This window comes from Hibiscus syriacus, unplaced genomic scaffold (assembly GCF_006381635.1).
Source record: "Hibiscus syriacus cultivar Baekdansim isolate YM2019G1 unplaced genomic scaffold, ASM638163v2 tig00113725_pilon, whole genome shotgun sequence".
In the NCBI taxonomy this organism is placed as follows: Eukaryota; Viridiplantae; Streptophyta; class Magnoliopsida; order Malvales; family Malvaceae; genus Hibiscus; species Hibiscus syriacus.
In genome coordinates this window covers 13797548-13814536 of record NW_024063471.1, presented here as the reverse complement: position 1 = coordinate 13814536, position 16989 = coordinate 13797548, and the positions used below count along the sequence as shown (strand labels likewise).

General features: G+C 34.0%; 1 pseudogene; it reads right to left on the bottom strand.

Moving 5' to 3' along the window:
- Positions 1-2156: 2156 nt before the first annotated feature.
- The window catches only part of LOC120187685, a 59355-nt pseudogene continuing 44522 nt past the window's right edge, over positions 2157-16989 (bottom strand).

The following is a 16989-nucleotide window of genomic DNA, read 5'->3' as shown; positions in this document are numbered from 1 at the left end:
AGTAACTTTTTACTTTATTTAGTTTCCTTTGTAATCAAGTATATATCCTTATAAATAGATGCTAAGGGTAAGGGTTAGATAACATGTATTTTTCTTTCTCCAAAATCCTCTTGTATTTTATTTTTTCATATTAGTGAAATTCTTCTCATCTATATGTGTTTTTCCTTTTTTGGGGTTTCCATATAAATCTTGGTGTTCCTTTTTTTTTCAATTGTGTTTATTTATTTGTCAATAATCATTCCAATATTATAAAAATTGGTATCAAAGCTTCAGGTTCAAGATTATGGCAACAATGAAGTATGATATTTCACTATTGGATCAAAACACCAGGTTCTCACTATGACTGGTGAAGATTTGTGATGTCATTGCATAGTTGAACTTAGATGATGCATTGGAAAAGTTTGATAAGAAGACACCAACATATTAGATGAACGAAGAATGGTGCAAGGATCGTAAAGCCCTTTCTCAATTTGTTTACACTTGCCAAATCAAATTTTGCAAGATGTGTTGAAAAAAATAGTTGTTTCTTTGTGGGCGAAATTATAGCAACTATGCATGCAAAAATCGTTGACCAACAATTTGCACTTAGACCAGGTCCGCTCAAGTTGGAAAAAGATTCATCTCTTGAAGAACATCTGACCGTATTTAAGGAAACTTTCTATAATCTAGAGAGTTTTGAACTGAAGTATGACTGAGAAGACTTAGGACCGATCCTCCTATGTTCGCTGCCCCCTTCCTAATCATCTTTCAGAGACACAATATTGTAAAATCGTGAAACACTTACTCTTGAAGAGGTGTACAATGGTCTGCACTCATTCGATAAGTTGAACCATCTTGTATCTGGCTCTGAGCCCTAGGCAGAAGGTCTCATGGTGCATGGATCGACTAGCTCAGACTATGGAAAAAAGGTGAGTGTTCTTTTGGTAATTAAGGAAGGGGAGAATCAAAATCTTCCAACTGAGGTAAAACTTGTCACTTTCATAAAAAGAAAGGTCATGTTAAATCGATGTGTTACCAGTTATAGAATAAACTCAAAAGAGAATATAAAGAGCAAAACTACAAAAAATCTACTGAGGCTAGTGTTACAAAAAAGTGCAATGATAGAGAAATCCTAGTTGCAACTGATGACAATTGTATAACAAGTGATGAGTGGATACTTGGCTTTGGTAGTAGTTTTCATATGATTCACAATCGTAAATGGGTTATGACGTATAAATTTGTATCTACAGGTGATGTATTTTTGGGAAATAATGTCATTTTTAAAGTCGTAGGTATTGACATAATCAATATTAAGTTATTCAATAGGATTATTCAGACACTTGTTAATATGAGACATGTTCTAGATTTTTGTAGAAATTTAATTTTTTAGGTACCCTAGATTCAAAAGGGTACAAATTCTATAGTGAAGGTGGAGCTATGAAAATTTGTAACAATTTTTTTGTTGTATTGAAAGTGTAGAGAAAGACTGTCAAGAATTATATTCTATAGGGTTCAAGAATTTTAGATAATGGAGCTGATATTTCCTCCTCCGTGTCAAATAACATTGTTACTGGTAAAAATATCTTGACTAAATTAAGGAAAAGAAGATTTTTTGTTGAACAAGATAATCGTGTGTAGAACAGTTATGGGAAGCAGAGAAGAGTTCAATTTCGTGGGCATAACAAATTTGAAGATGGAATTATCATTGATGATCAGGATCATGTTGTACATGATATTTCTCGTGGTGATAAATTTGTGATCAAAGTTGACACTTATGATAACCACGTCGATGTGAAGAAATCCAAGCTTAGAAAAAACTTGCTTCAGTAGATGTCTATTGCTGAAGATTACCCCATGAGGGGTGTTGTGGAAGAGGTAGAGAACATGATCGTTGAAGTGGAGAATTGTTTTTTATTTAGTTTGTTTGTCTCATCAAATTTGGTTGTTCTATTTCGAGACCTTTGCACATTCAGAATTCGCGTAAGGGTGGAGATTTGTTAGAGTTTGACTCGAATTCAAAGTGGCACGATTTAATTGGGATAGTAATAAACCTAGTTTGATTAAAAGTAGAGAACTTTGTTAAGGTAGAGTACTTTATTAAAGTAACTTTTTTATAATGTAACTTTATTTAGTGTGACCACCATTTTACAAACGTAAAAAAAAAACAACAACGGGCCTCAAGCCCAAACCAAACCAGACCCGACCCAGGGCCTAAACAGAGCCACCAAAATCCCCCAATCAATTGCAGCCAACCCAGTGACCTGAGCTGACACCTTCCTCTGCCCCAATCCTAGCCGAGGCCAACTGTGCACGCCAAGCTCCTTTCCACACCATCCCTGCAGAAAACAACTAGCAAGCAAAACAAAATAGGAATCATTGTAAATTTTATGAAAAACGAGTATAAGACCCATGCATGCAAACACTGTAAGGGGTCGGTTCGGGGGGGAACTTTGTAATCTTTTTTTTACAACAATAACAACAAGTTTCGAGATTATTTTCTATCCATTTTATTCAATTCGATTCATTCTTATTTCCCACAAGTTTTGAAAATAAAAAATAAAAAAGAATAAAAGGTAGGAATTTACCATTCGACTAGATTTTCACTGGCAGTCGGGGTCTCTGTTGCCCGATCCGAGTGGTGGGAAAGTTTGGAGCATCCCCCAGAGTAACATATCTCGGAGCTAGCTCGATCCAACGACGGATGACGACCGTAGAAGCATCAAAGATCCGAAGGGTCTAGGCCCTATTTCATGGTGTTGGGGCGCGATTCTTGCGAAACCTAGCTAATATCTGTGACGAGGAGGCCGAAGCGAGTCTCCCAGTAATTTTGGGTAGCTAACGACCACCGACGACAGTGGCGGCCGGAGGAGGAACGACCACCGACGATTGACATATTTTCCACAAGGAGGGGAGAGCATCTCTCTAGCTTTTTTAAAAAAATGAAATTATAAAAAAGGAAAAAAATTTAGTATTTATAGAAAATTTCGGGGTAAATCACGTTTTAAGTCCCCCAAACTTTCCCATGTTTTTATAAAATGGTGACTGAAGGAACCGTTTTTATAATTTTCCCATTTTATTGTATGCTTTGTATTTTTAGGTAAAATATCATTCTAGTTCCCCCAAACTTTGCTGTGTTTTTGCAAAATAGTCACTTTCAAGGACTATTTTCAATTTTTCCCATTTTACTATATGCATTGTATTTTTTGGTAAAATCTCATTCCAAGTCCCCCAAATTTTATCGTATTTTTTCATTTTGGTCACTGGACCATTGTTTCTAATTTATTGCAATTTTATCATTCTGTTTTGTTTTATTTTAATTTAGTCACCATTAATTTCTGATTTAGCCACTATTATTATAATTTTTGCATTTTGTTCACTATTTATTTCTTATTTAACTTAACTTTTATTTTCTTGAATTTTAGTCGTTGTTATTTTATTTTATGCAATTAGGTCCTTGTACTTATGTATGATTTATTTTTTATCTTATGTTTTTATCTTTTTTATTATTTGTTGTTTTAATTATTTTAATTAAGTTTGTTATTCATTATTTTGTTTCGTAATTTAATCCTTAGATTTAGTTTCTTAGATTAGGTTAACACTCGAATAAAATTTTAAATTAGGACGACACTCTAGTTTAATTAGGTAGCAATTCGAGTCACGTTTTCGCATAAGATGTCCGATTACTATAATCGATTGCTCGACTTTTAAAATTTATTAACAATTAATATTTTCTAAAAAATACTTTATGTTTAATAATCTCGATAATAACTAGGTTATTTATTTATTAATTAGTCCTCTACTTTAGAAATTATTGATTTAGGCCCTTAAACTTTTAGTCTTTTAGAATTCGATATTTTAGATTTTGATCTTTTAGTCCCTGAACTTCAATTAGACCTTAAAGATTGGCATAATTAAATAAGTTATTGTTTGAACCTCTACTTTAGGTTAGATTTCAAACTAGTCTTTTAATTTAGGGAATAATTCGAGTCGGTCCTCTAGTAAATGCTCGAAGGACCATCTCGGTTATTCAATCCAATAATTGGTTTAATAATCAAATAGGGTTAATATTTGAACCTACACTTTTATATTTGTACCTTTTGGTTCTTTAACTTCCATAATTTGACACTTTAGGACAGAGAAAGCCTTTAATTTACCTTCACTTAATTAGGATTAATAAAAAAAAATTGTTTATTGCATTTTACTTTTAAACCTAAGGCAATGTTCACCTATTAGGGAATTAATGGTACATCTCCCGGGAGTATGCTCAGGGGGTGACTATTGGTGATTCTCGAAATTGGTCGACATCCTTTTCAAAACTGTATCATGATTTCTAAAATTAAGGCAATGTTCGGTTATTAAGCACAATAGTTGATCTCCTGCGTTTATGCTAGGGGTGAATGCTATCGACTTTAATAAACGAATACATCTTCAATTTTGCATCCGTAATGATTTTCAAATTAAATAAATATCAAACTCAAAATTTCAAATTTGAAATATAGGGTAATCAACTAGGTACCAATTTTTGGGCGCTTGTGGTTGTGCTAATCCTTCCCCACGCGTAACTGACTCTCGAACTTGATTTTTGGATTTTCACAGACCTTAAAACTCAGTATTTTAATAAAAATAAAATGTTTTATTAAAATCACTCGATTTTCACGGTGTCCCAATCCCACCTTAAATGATTGTTGGCGGCTCCTCACATTTCAAAAATTCCTTTCAAAGAGAAAACCCCCCAGTCGATATCGATCTTTTCCCCTCCCGGGTGAAAAATGGTGTCGACAGCTTGGCGACTCTGCTGTGTACGTGTTATTTTTAAAACAAATTGAGAGTCGAGCCACGAGTTGGTTACCCTATATTTAGGATTTTGGGAAATTATGAGTTCGATCTTGTTTTAATTTACAGTTCATTATGTTATTTCAAAAGAAATAGATTTTCTCTTTGATTAATGCTTAGACTTCTGGGAATATTTAGGATTGTTGCATATCATAGCTCTAAACCCGAGCTCAAACCCAATTTACCTAAGTATGGAGAAATGTCACACCTCATGAGGAGCATTGGGCTTCCTTGTGTGTGTCTGATAAAGTATCTCTGGAAAGCATCCTAGGTTGCCTATCTTGATATCAAATCCGAGGTACATTTTAGTGGTGTGATCCCCTGAGCCGAATCTAATTCGTAAGTCTGTAATGGGCCTGAATCGGAGTCAACCTTAGCAAGTTATAAAGATGGCTCGAGAATCTTTGCTAGAACCCAACCACACGTAGAGAATTTAGTAAACCTACTAGCTAGAGCCATGTGGATTCCCTAGGAGAACTAGAACGCATGTGGTTAGATTTTTTTCCTTTGGATGCTTTATTTTTCAGTCTCAACCTTGAGTCGTATTTAATTATTTTTTCTATGATTACATTTCTTTGACCTATCATTTTAATTAATCTGACTCTTTTTGCCTTGTTTCTCCTAAAATTGATTCCATTTTGTTTGTTATTGTGTTTTATTGCATTTTTGCATGAACATGAGATATCATTCATAGGTATTGATCCCTTAAATAACTAATCTTTTAGAAAGTTCTTGAAAAACAATGCCCACAACAATGCCTTTCTCTGGGACTAGAAGAATTTCAAAGATGCTCTACGTAGATCGAGTAGCGTCAAGAGAGAGTCTACCTACTAAGGAGACAAGCCAGACATCTACCTACTGAGATAATAATGTGGACTCAAGAAGTTTCGACACTAAAGCCAACAGTTGAAGATCACAAACCAACTCAAAAGATTTCTGAAAGTAGGAGATGAAGTAGAGGCTTTAAAGACGATGCAGTACCCAGATGCTCACATGAGTTGGACAATTTACAGATTGACCATATTTTCACTTCCCTAGTGTACCGACACATTGTCATTTTTTCAAGAATTGTTCAAAGAACAGTGACTTTTGGGATCGATTTCTTGTTGCATTTGTATATCGCATGGTATACGTTGCATCTCACTGTACATTAATCACGGACCTAGGGAGTAACTTGCAGAGAATCTCGCGACAAAAGTTTTGAGGTAGGAAGAAGTCACCCCATTCATACCAAAAAGGATTGAGAGCTATGGACGTGATGTTAGCTCCGTTTGAAGTTCGAGGTACATCATCGAGATCCGCGGGGCACTGAGAAGCAAGGCCCAAATTTTGTTTGACCCAGGGGTATTGACCTTTAAGAATGAGACATCCTGGTGCAAACTAGGAAAAAATCTTTCATCCACTGTGAAACTTATGGTACTTGGTTTGTCATGTTTGAACGTGTTTTTATTCTTTCTTTATTATCTCAGTAAATATTTTGTTGATTGATCTTATGTCGTTTTCCAATGTTATGAGCAATAAATCAAGTTTTAATCTTGTAATTCTTTGAATATCGAATGAATTCAAGGTTCTTTCACTACTTCATTAATTATATATCTTTGACAAGGGGCAAGATTAGACCTTCCATACCCCATCCAAAGCCGAAAGAACCATTGCTAGGTTCCTTACCTGAAATAACAAATAAAAGACCAAACCTTGAAATCACTTCCCTCCGAAACAATAAAGTCATGCCCTTATCCTCCCCGAGGCACCAAAACCTGTACATTTACCTTCTAAGACTGAGATAACATTTCTATAACATTACCTTTTTTAGAATTATAACTTTAAAGTCACACATTTCCCTTCTTAGACACAGAACCAACATTCATTTCCCAACCTCAATAAATCCTTGGGGCATAACGAGGACCTCTCCTACAATAAAGAGAAGAGGGAGTGTTACACATCAAGTTTTTTTGTAAGAGAATTCGAATAATTGGAGAATACTTGAAAAGTGAAGTAGAAAGAATCATTGAAATAATTCTATCATGTATTAATTACATTGTTTTCATGTAAATAAGGTTGATCCTGAATACTTGTTCCCTAGAGATTCCTCTTTTACAAAGATTTTCGTGTATGAGATGATGAACGACTTTGTTTCATTTATCCTTTCAAATATATATATATATATATATACCTTGTTATCCCCTTTTGAGTCTATAGTATTTTTTCTTCTAATTCAACCCTAATCAAGGATCACCCTCTATATTGGGGGGCAAAGGTGAAGAACATCTACTCGCATGAGTGAAGATCATCAATCCAGATTTCGCTACAGAAACAAGTCATGATGAAATAAAGTTAGAAATAATAAGATACCGCAAGGTGGACCAAATATGAAGCATTCAAAGATCAAATCAAGTTGACAACATATAGAGAAAAAAGAAAAGATATAGAAAGAAAAACACAAAAAACAAAATACAAAATACAAAATACAAAAAAAAAAAAAAGAAAAGAAAGAAAGAAAGAAAGAAAATCGATCATATATTTCAAGACGAGCGGTTTAAAGATCTGGAATCAATTCACTAGAAGATCAAAGAACACTAAAAGAAAATAAAATAAAAGACACACGAGCAGATTCAAGTCGAGCAAGACAAGATTGAAGAGAACAAAATGAATCGATCATTGGTTCAATAACCCTTAAATACTTGTTTGGGCCTATTTATCCCTTTCTTTAATAACTGTGAGCCCCGACCTACATTATGTGCCTGAAAGTCCCTTCTAATCATACGTTATGTGGAGAGACTATCTTCAGATTTCATTCTGCCCCTCAGGGTTAATTTTATTTGCAAAAAATGGTTTCTAAAATCTTTAATGCATGTTAGGGAAAAGTAATAAAAGGAGGATTCAAGACGTAAAATTTTAGATGACGTCTTGAAACCAAAGGAGAATTCGAGTTGAAAACCTGAAAAGGAAAATCGAATATGAATATTGTCAACCACTACACAAAAGACGATCTTATACAATTCTTCATAATGTACTACATAACCCCAAAGGCGCTCACGAGGGTTGAGAACCAGTAAACATTTCCAGAAGAGAATCATAACGACTACTTCATCATATCAATAAACACCATAATCAAGGATACAAGAATTCAACCAAATAAGCTAACTTTGAAACACATTACCTTCCCAAGTCAGCCTAAGCTTTATATCAACATTAATCTTTACACTTTTCAAATGTATATAATTTTTGAAGGATTAAAAGAAAATTTGACTTATTTGATATTCAATTAAGTATTGTTTTACAATTTGTTTTGATTGTGATCCAGACGAAAATGACAACACTTTTGAAATTTATTCAACATTTTTTTTCACATTTCAAAAATAAAATAAAAAAATATTTTCAAATAGGTCAATCTCAAGTGAGAAAGTTCATTGAGGTTGGTGAGGCTCATTCTGCCTCTATCGAAGAAAAAGAACAAATGATGCTAGAATAATGAAGCATTTCTTAAAAACAAATAGTCCAAGAGATCATAAGGACTAGAGGACATAACTTCTAACACTTACTTGTGACATTGATTGAAACAGATGATCGCCTTAGTCAAAAGTGGTACATATCTCAGCTCATGGAAAAGATTCAAGACATTTCTATTAGGAGAATTGGCCACTTCTTAAGTGTCCATCTGATTGTGGCATCATGAAGAGAAACCCTCAAGCTATTCGATAACATCGTTGATTAGTGACACTCCCACATTGGGGCATTACCAAAACCAGATGTCGTTAAGATCACAAGATTTAAATCAAGCAGATGTGGCGGATGAGCCTCACCGTTTGGAGTACCCAGGGAGAAAGATGAAAATAAAAAGAGCTCACTGTGAATTGAACCATTCAAACTTTAGTTAGTAAAGGACTCTTGAGAGACAATTCTAATTAAAGAGTCCAGTCAGAGACGTATAGGGGGCCCAGTCGTCTACCTGATCAGAACAATAATTCAAGAGAGGTAACGCTTCTTCTAGAATTATGTTGAAGAAGCAAGAAAAAATATAGAAGACGGGAGGGACATGATTGTACAAGATGATTAGTTTGACCATGTTGATGTTGGGGGCAGACTCCATACAAGAGTAATCAAGTGAACGAGGACCGATATCTACATTTTGAAGTCCAAAGAGGATTATTGATAAATATTTCTGCATATAAGAAAGTCATGCATTATATTTAGATATATATCTATTGCATTCAAATTTCATGCATCAAGGCAGTTTTACAGATTATCCGAAGAAAAAAGAAGAGCGAAAAAAGCATAATTCGTGCCTCGAATGTAGGATTTTTGTTCAAAGTGCCTAAGCCTTAAGGATTGAGGAGTCCAATAAAGAAGAATCATTACTTTGATATGGGGGCACGTTCCCCAAATGACATGATGTTTTCAAAAGAATTTCGAGGTAAATCACGTTTTAAGTCCCCTAAACTTTCCCGTGTTTTTACAAAATGGTATCTAGAAAAGACCGTTTTAATAATTTTCCCATTTTACTATATGCTTTGTATTTTTTTGGAAAAATTTCAGTATAGGTCTCCAAAAATTTGTCGTGTTTTTTCATTTTGGTCACTGAACCTTTCGTTTCTAATTTATTGCAATATTACCATTTTGTTTTGTTTTATTTTAATTTAGTCACCATTAATTTCTGATTTAGCTACTATTATTTTAATTTTTGCATTTTTGTCACTATTTATTTCTTATTTAACTACTAACTTTTATTTTCTTGAATTTTAGTCACTATTATTTTATTTTATTCAAATAGGTCCTTGTACTTATGTATATTTTATTTTTTATCTTATGTTTTTAATTTTTTATTATTATTTGTTGTTTTAATTATTTTAATTAAGTTTATTATTAATTGTTTTGTTTAGTAATTTAATCCTTAGATTTAGTTTCTTAGATAAGGTTAGCAGTTGAATCGAATTAAGAAATTAGGACGACACTCTAGTTTAATTAGGGAGCAATTTGAGTAGTGTTTTCACATAAGATGTCCGATTAGTCGAATCGATTGCTCGACTTTTAAAATTTATTAATAATTAATATTTTCTAAAAAAATACTTTAGGTTTAATAATCTAGATAATAACTAGGTTTTTTATTTTTTAATTAGTCCTCAACTTTAGAAATGATTGATTTAGGTCCTTAAACTTTTAGTCTTTTAGAACTTGATATTTTAGATTTTGATCTTTTAGTCCCCGAACTTCAATTTAGACCTTTAAGTTTGACATAATTAAATAAGTTAATGTTATAACCTCTACTTTAGGTTAGATTTCAAAATAGTGTTTTAATTTAGGAAATAATCCGAGTCGGCCATCGCGTAAATGCTCGAGAGACCATCTCAGTTATTCGATTAAATAATTGGTTTAATAATCAAACAAGTTTAATATTAGAACCTACGCTTCTAGTTTTATGCCTTTAGGTTCTTTAACTTTCATAATTCGACACTTTAGGATAGAGAAAGCCTTTAATTTACCTTAGCTTAATTAGGATTAATAAAAAATTATTCGATTGCATTTTATTTTCACCTATTAGGGAATTAATGGTACATCTCCTGCGAGTATGCTCAAGGGGTGACTACTAGTGATTCTCGAAATAGGTCGACATCCTTTTCAAAACTGCATCATGATTTCTAAAATTAAGGCAATGTTCGGTTATTAGGTACAATAGTTGATCTCTAGCGTTTATGCTATGGGGTGAATGCTATCGACTTTAATAAATGAATACCTTTTCAACTTTGCATCCGTGATGATTTTCAATTTCAATAAAGATCGAACTCAAAACTTCTAATTTTAAATATAGGGTAATCAACTAGGTACCAAATTTTGGGTACTTGTGGGGGTGCTAATCCTTCCCCACGCGTAATTAACTCCTGAACCTGATTTTTGGATTTTCGTAGACCTTAAAACTCGATATTTTGATAAAAATAAAATGTTTTATTAAAATCACATGGTTTTCACGGTGTCCCAATCGCACCTTAAATGATTGGTGGCGACTCCTCACATTTTGAAAATTCATTTCAAAGAGAAAACCCCCAATCAGTATCGGTCTTTTCCCCTCTTCGGAGAAAAACGACGTCGACAACTTGGTGACTCTGCTATAGACGTTTTATTTTTAAAACAACTTGAAAGTTGAGCCACGAGTTGGTTACCCTATATTTAGGATTTTGGGAAATTATGAGTTCGATCTTGTTTTAATTTGCAGTTCATTATGTTATTTCAAAAGAAAAAAGATTTTCTCTCTGATTAATGCTTACACTTCTGTGAATATTTAGGATTATTGCATACCATAGCTCTAAACCCAAGCTCAAACCCAGTTTACCTAAGTAGGAAGAAACGTCACACCTCATGGGGAGCATTGGGCTTCTTTGTGTGTGTCTGATAAAGTATCTCTAGAAAGCATCCTAGGTTGCCTATCTAGATATCAAATCCAAGGTATGCTTTTAGTGGTATGATCCCCTGAGCCGAATCTAATTCGCAAGTTTGTAATGGGACGAAATCGGAGTCAACCTTAGCAGGTTGTAAAGATGGCTCGGGAACCTTTGCTAAAACCCAGGCACATGTAGGAAATTTAGTAAACCTACTCACTAGAGCCATGTGGATTGCCTAGGATAACTAGAACGCATGCAGTTAGGACTTTTTCCTTTGGATGTTTTATTTTTTAGTCTCAACTATGAGTCTTATTTAATTTTTTTTGCTAAGATACATTTCTTTGACCAATCATTTTAATTAACTTGACTCTTTTTGCCTTGTTTCTACTAACATGGATTCCCTTTTGTCTTGTATTGTGTTTTGTTGCATTTTTGTATGAATATAACATATCATTCAGAGGTATTGATCCCTTAAATAACTGATCTTTTAGAAGATTCTTGAAAAAAAATGCCCACATCAATGCCTTTCTCTAGGACTAGAAGAATTTCGAAGATGCTCTATGTAGATCGAGTAGCGTCAAGAGGAAGTCTACCTACTCAGGAGACAAGCCAGACAACTACCTATTGAGATAAGAAGGTGGACTTAAGAAGTTTCGACACTAAAGCCAATAGTTGAAGATCACGAACCAACTTAAAAGATTTATGAAAGTAGGAGATGAAGTAGAGGCTTTAAAGATGATGCAGTACCGAGATGCTCACATAAGTTGGACAACTTACAGATTGACCAGATTTTCACTTCCTTGTACCGAGACATTGTCAGTTTTTCAAGAATTGTTCAAAGAACACTTACTTTTTGGATCGATTTCTTGTTGAATTTGCATATTGCATGGTATGTGTTGCATCTCAATGTACATTAATCACGGACGTAGAGAGTAACTTGTAGAGAATCTCATGATAAAAGTTTTGAGGTAGGAAGAAGTCACCCCATTCATACCAAAAAGGATTGAGAGCTATGGACATGATGTTAGCACCGTCTAAAGTTCGAGGCACATCATCGAGATTCGCGGGGCACTTAGAAACAAGGCCTAGATTTTGTTTGACCCAGGGGTATTGACCTTTAAGAATGAGACATCCTGGCGCAAACCAGGAAAAATATTTCATCCACTATGAAACTTATGGTACTTGGTTTGTCATGTTTGAACGTGTTTTTATTGTTTCTTTACTATCTCAATAAATATTTTGTTGATTGATCTTATGTCGTTTTCCAATGTTATGAGCAATAAATCAAGTTTTAATATTGTATATCTTTGAATATCGAATGAATTCAAAGTTCTTTCACTACTTCATTAATTTTAGATCTTTGACAAGGGGCAAGATTAGACCTTCCATACCCCATCCAAAGCCAAAAGAACCATTGCTGGGTTCCTTACCCGAAAAAACAAACAAAAGACCAAACCTTGACATCACTTCCCTCCAAAATAATAAAGTTATGCCCTTATTCTCCCCGAGGCACCAAAACCTGTACATTTAACTTCTAAGACTGAGATAACCTTTCCATAACATTACCTTTTTTCAGAATTATGACTTTAAAGTCATACATTTCCCTTTCTAGACATAGAACCAACATTCATTTCCCAACCTCAATAAATCATGGGGGCACAACGAGGACTTCTCCTACAATAAAGAGAAGAGGGAGTGTTACGCATCAAGTTTTTTGTAAGAGAATTCGAATAATTGAGGCATACTAGGAGCAAAGTGAAGTAGAAAGAATCATTGAAATAATTCTATCATGCATTAATTACATTGTTTTCATGTAAATAAGGTTAATCCTGAATACTCGTTCCCTAGAGATTCCTCTTTTACAAAGACTTCTGTGTATGAGATGATGAACGGCTTTGTTTCATTTATCCTTTCATATATATATATATATATCCCTTGTTGTTCCCTTTTGAAGATCCTCTACATAGATCGAGTAGCTTCAAGAGATAGTCTACCTAGTAAGGAGACAAGCCAGACATCTACCTACTGAGATAACAAGGTGGAATCAATAAGTTTCGACACTAAAGCCTACAGTTGAAGGTCACAAACCAGCTCAAAAGATTTTTGAAAGTAGGAGATGAAGTAAAGGCTTTAAAGATGATGCAGTACCCAGATGCTAGCATGAGGTGGACAACTTACAGATGGACCAGATTTTCACTTCCCTAGTGCACTGAGACATTGTCGGTTTTTCAAGAATTGTTCAAGGAACAATTACTTTTGGGATCAATTCCTTGTTGCATTTTCATCTCGCGTTTTGCACTCCCATTTTTGCATCTTTGCATTTGCATTTTTTCATTTTTGCATTAGTATATTTATATTGTAAATTGCATTGTATATGTTGCATCTCAATGTGCATTAATCACAGAAACGGGGAGTAACTTGCAGACAATCTCGTGATAAAAGTTGAGGTAGGAAGAAGTCACCCCGTACCAAAAAAGATTGAGAGTTATGTACTAGATGTTAGCACTGTCTGAAGTTTGAGGCACTTCATCGAGATCAACGGGGCACTGAGAAGCAAGGCCCATGTTTCGTTTGACCCAGGGGTATTAACCTTTAAGAATGAGACATCTTGGTGCGAACCAGGAAAAATTCTTTCATCCATTGTAAAACCTTATGGCACTGGCTTTGTCCTGTTTGAACGTGATATTTTATTTCTTTATTTTCTCAATAAATATTTTGTTCATTGAGCTTATGTCATTTTCCTATGTTATGAGCAATAAATCAAGTTTTAATCTTGTAATTCTTTGAATATCGAATGAATTCAAGGTTCTTTTACTACTTTATTAATTATAGACCTTTGAAAAGGGGCAATATTAGACCTTCCATACCCCATCCAAAGCCGAAAGAACCATTGTTAGGTTCCTTACCCGAAATAACACACAAAAGACCAAACATTGATATCACTTCCCTCTGAAACAATAAAGTCATGCCCTTATCCTTCCCGAGGCACCAAAACATGTACTTTTACCTTTCAAGATTGAGATAACCTTTCCATAACATTACCTTTTATAGAATTATGACTTTAAAGTCACACATTTCCCTTTCTAGACACGAAACCAACATTCATTTTCCAACCTCAATAAATCCTGGGGCATAACAAGGACATTTCCTACAAGAAAGACAAGAAGGAGTGTTACACATCAAGTTTTTTGCTAGAGAATTCGAATAATTGTGGCATACTTGGAGCAAAGAGAAATAGAAGGAACAATTGAAATAATTCTATAATGCATTAATTTTATTGTTTTCATGTAAATAAGGTTAATCCTGAATACACGTCCCCCTAGGGATACCTTTTTTACTAAGACTTCCGTGTATGAGATGTTGAACAACTTTGTTTCATTTATCCTTTTAACTATATATATATATATCACTTGTTATCCCCTTTTGAGCCTATAGTATTTTTTCTTCTAATTCAACCCTAAACAAGGATCACCCTCTATACTGGGGAGCAAAGGTGAAGGACATTTGCTCGCATGAGTGAAGATCATCAATCCATATTTCACTATAGAAATAATTCATGATGAAATAAATTGAGAAATAATAAGATACCGTAAGGTGGACCAAATACGAAGCGTTCAAAGATCAAATCAAGTTGACAACATATTGAGAAAGAAGAAAAGATATATCAAGAAAAATACACAAAAAAGTGAAAAAGAAAAATGAAAAAATGAAAAAAGAAAAATGAAAAGAAAGAAAGAAACAAGAAAGAAAATCGATCAAATACTTCAAGATGAGTGGTTTAAAGATCTGGAATCAATTCACTAGAAGATCAGAGAACTCCAAAAAAAGTAAACTAAAAGACACACGAGCATATTCAAGTTAAGCAAGACAAGATTGAAGACAACAGAACGAATCGATCATTGGTTCAATAACCCTTAAACACTTGTTTAGGCCTATTTATCCCTTTCTTTTATAACCATGAGCCCCAACCTACGTTATGTTCTTGAAAAGTCCCTTCTAATATTATGTGGATTTCGAAGTGGAGAGATTATCTTCAAATTTCATTCTGCCCCTTAGGGTTAATTTTATTTACAAAAAATGGTTTCTAAAATCTTTAAAGCATGATGGGGAAAAGTAACAAAATGAGGGTTCAAGACGTAAAATTTTAGATGACGTCTTGAAACCAAATGAGAATTCGAGTTGAAAACCTGAAATGGCAAATCGAATACGAAGATTTTCAACCACTGCATAGAAGACGATCTTATACAATTCTTGATAAAATACTACACAACCCAAAGGCACTCACGAGGGCTGAGAACCAGTAAACATTTCTAGAAGAGAATAACAGCTACTTCATCAGATCAATAAACACCATAATCAAGGATACAATATTTCAACCAAAAATGCTAACACTGAAACACATTACCTTCCCAAGTCAGCCTAAGCTTTATATCATCATTAATCTTTACACTTTCCAAATGAATATAATTTTTGAATGATTAAAAAAAATTGACTTATTTGATGTTCAATGAACTCTTGTTTTACAATTTGTTTTGATTGTGATCCGGAAGAAAATGACAACACTTTTGAATTTTATTCAACATTTTTTTCACATTTCTAAAATAAAAGAAAATAAAAAAACATTTTCAAATAGGGTAATCTCAAGTGAGAAAGGTCATTGAGGCTAATGAGGCTCATTCTACCTCTATCGAAGAAAAAGAACAAATGATGCTTTTTTAAAAGCAAATAGTCCGAGAGATCATAAGGACTAGACGACAGAACTTCTAACACTTTCTTGTGACATTGATAGAAACAGATGATCACATTAGTCGAAAGTGACACATATCTCAGCTCGTGGCAAAGATTCAAGAAATTTATATTAGGAGAATTGGTTACTTCTGAAGTGTCCATCTCATTGTGACATCATAAAGAGAAACCCTCAAGCTATTCGATAACATCGCTGATTAGCGACACAAGAATGTGACCATTCGAGATTAAGGTCTTGGCACGAATAGAGCTATGTGTACCCACATTGGGGGCATTACCAAAACCATATGTCGTTAAGATCACGAGATTTAAATCAAGTAGATGTGGCGGATGAGCCTCACCATTTGGAGTGCCCAGGGCAGAAAGATAAAAATAAAAAGGGCTCACCGTGAATTGAACCATTCATATTTTAGTTAGCAAAGGACTTTCGAGAGATAATTCAAGAGAGGTAACGCTTATTCTAGAATTATGTTAAAGAAGCAAGATAAAAGATAGAAGACGAGATGGATATGATTGTGCAAGATGATTAGTTTGACCATGTTGATGTTGGGGGCAGACTCCATACAAGAGTAATCAAGTGAACGAGGACCGAGATCTCCATTTTGAAGTCCAAAGAGGATTATTGATAAACATTTGTACATATAAGAAAGTCATGAATTACATTTAGATATATATCTATTGCATTCACATTTCATACATCAAGGCAGTTTTACAGATTGTCCAAATGAAAAAAGAAGAGCGAAAAAAGTGCATAATTCGAGCCTCTAATGGAGGATTTTTGTTCAAATTGACTAAGTCTTAAGGATTGTGGAGTCCAATAAAGAAGAATCATTACTTTGATATGGTGGCACGTTACCCAAATGACATGATGTTTTTAAAAGAATTTCGGGGTAAATCACATTTTAAGTCCCCTAAACTTTCTCGTGTTTTTACAAAATGGTCATTAGAAGGGACCGTTATAATAATTTACCCATTTTATTGTATGATTTGTATTTGTTTTAGTAAAATCTCATTCTAGGTCGCCAAACTTTGCCTTGTTTTTGCAAAATAATTATTT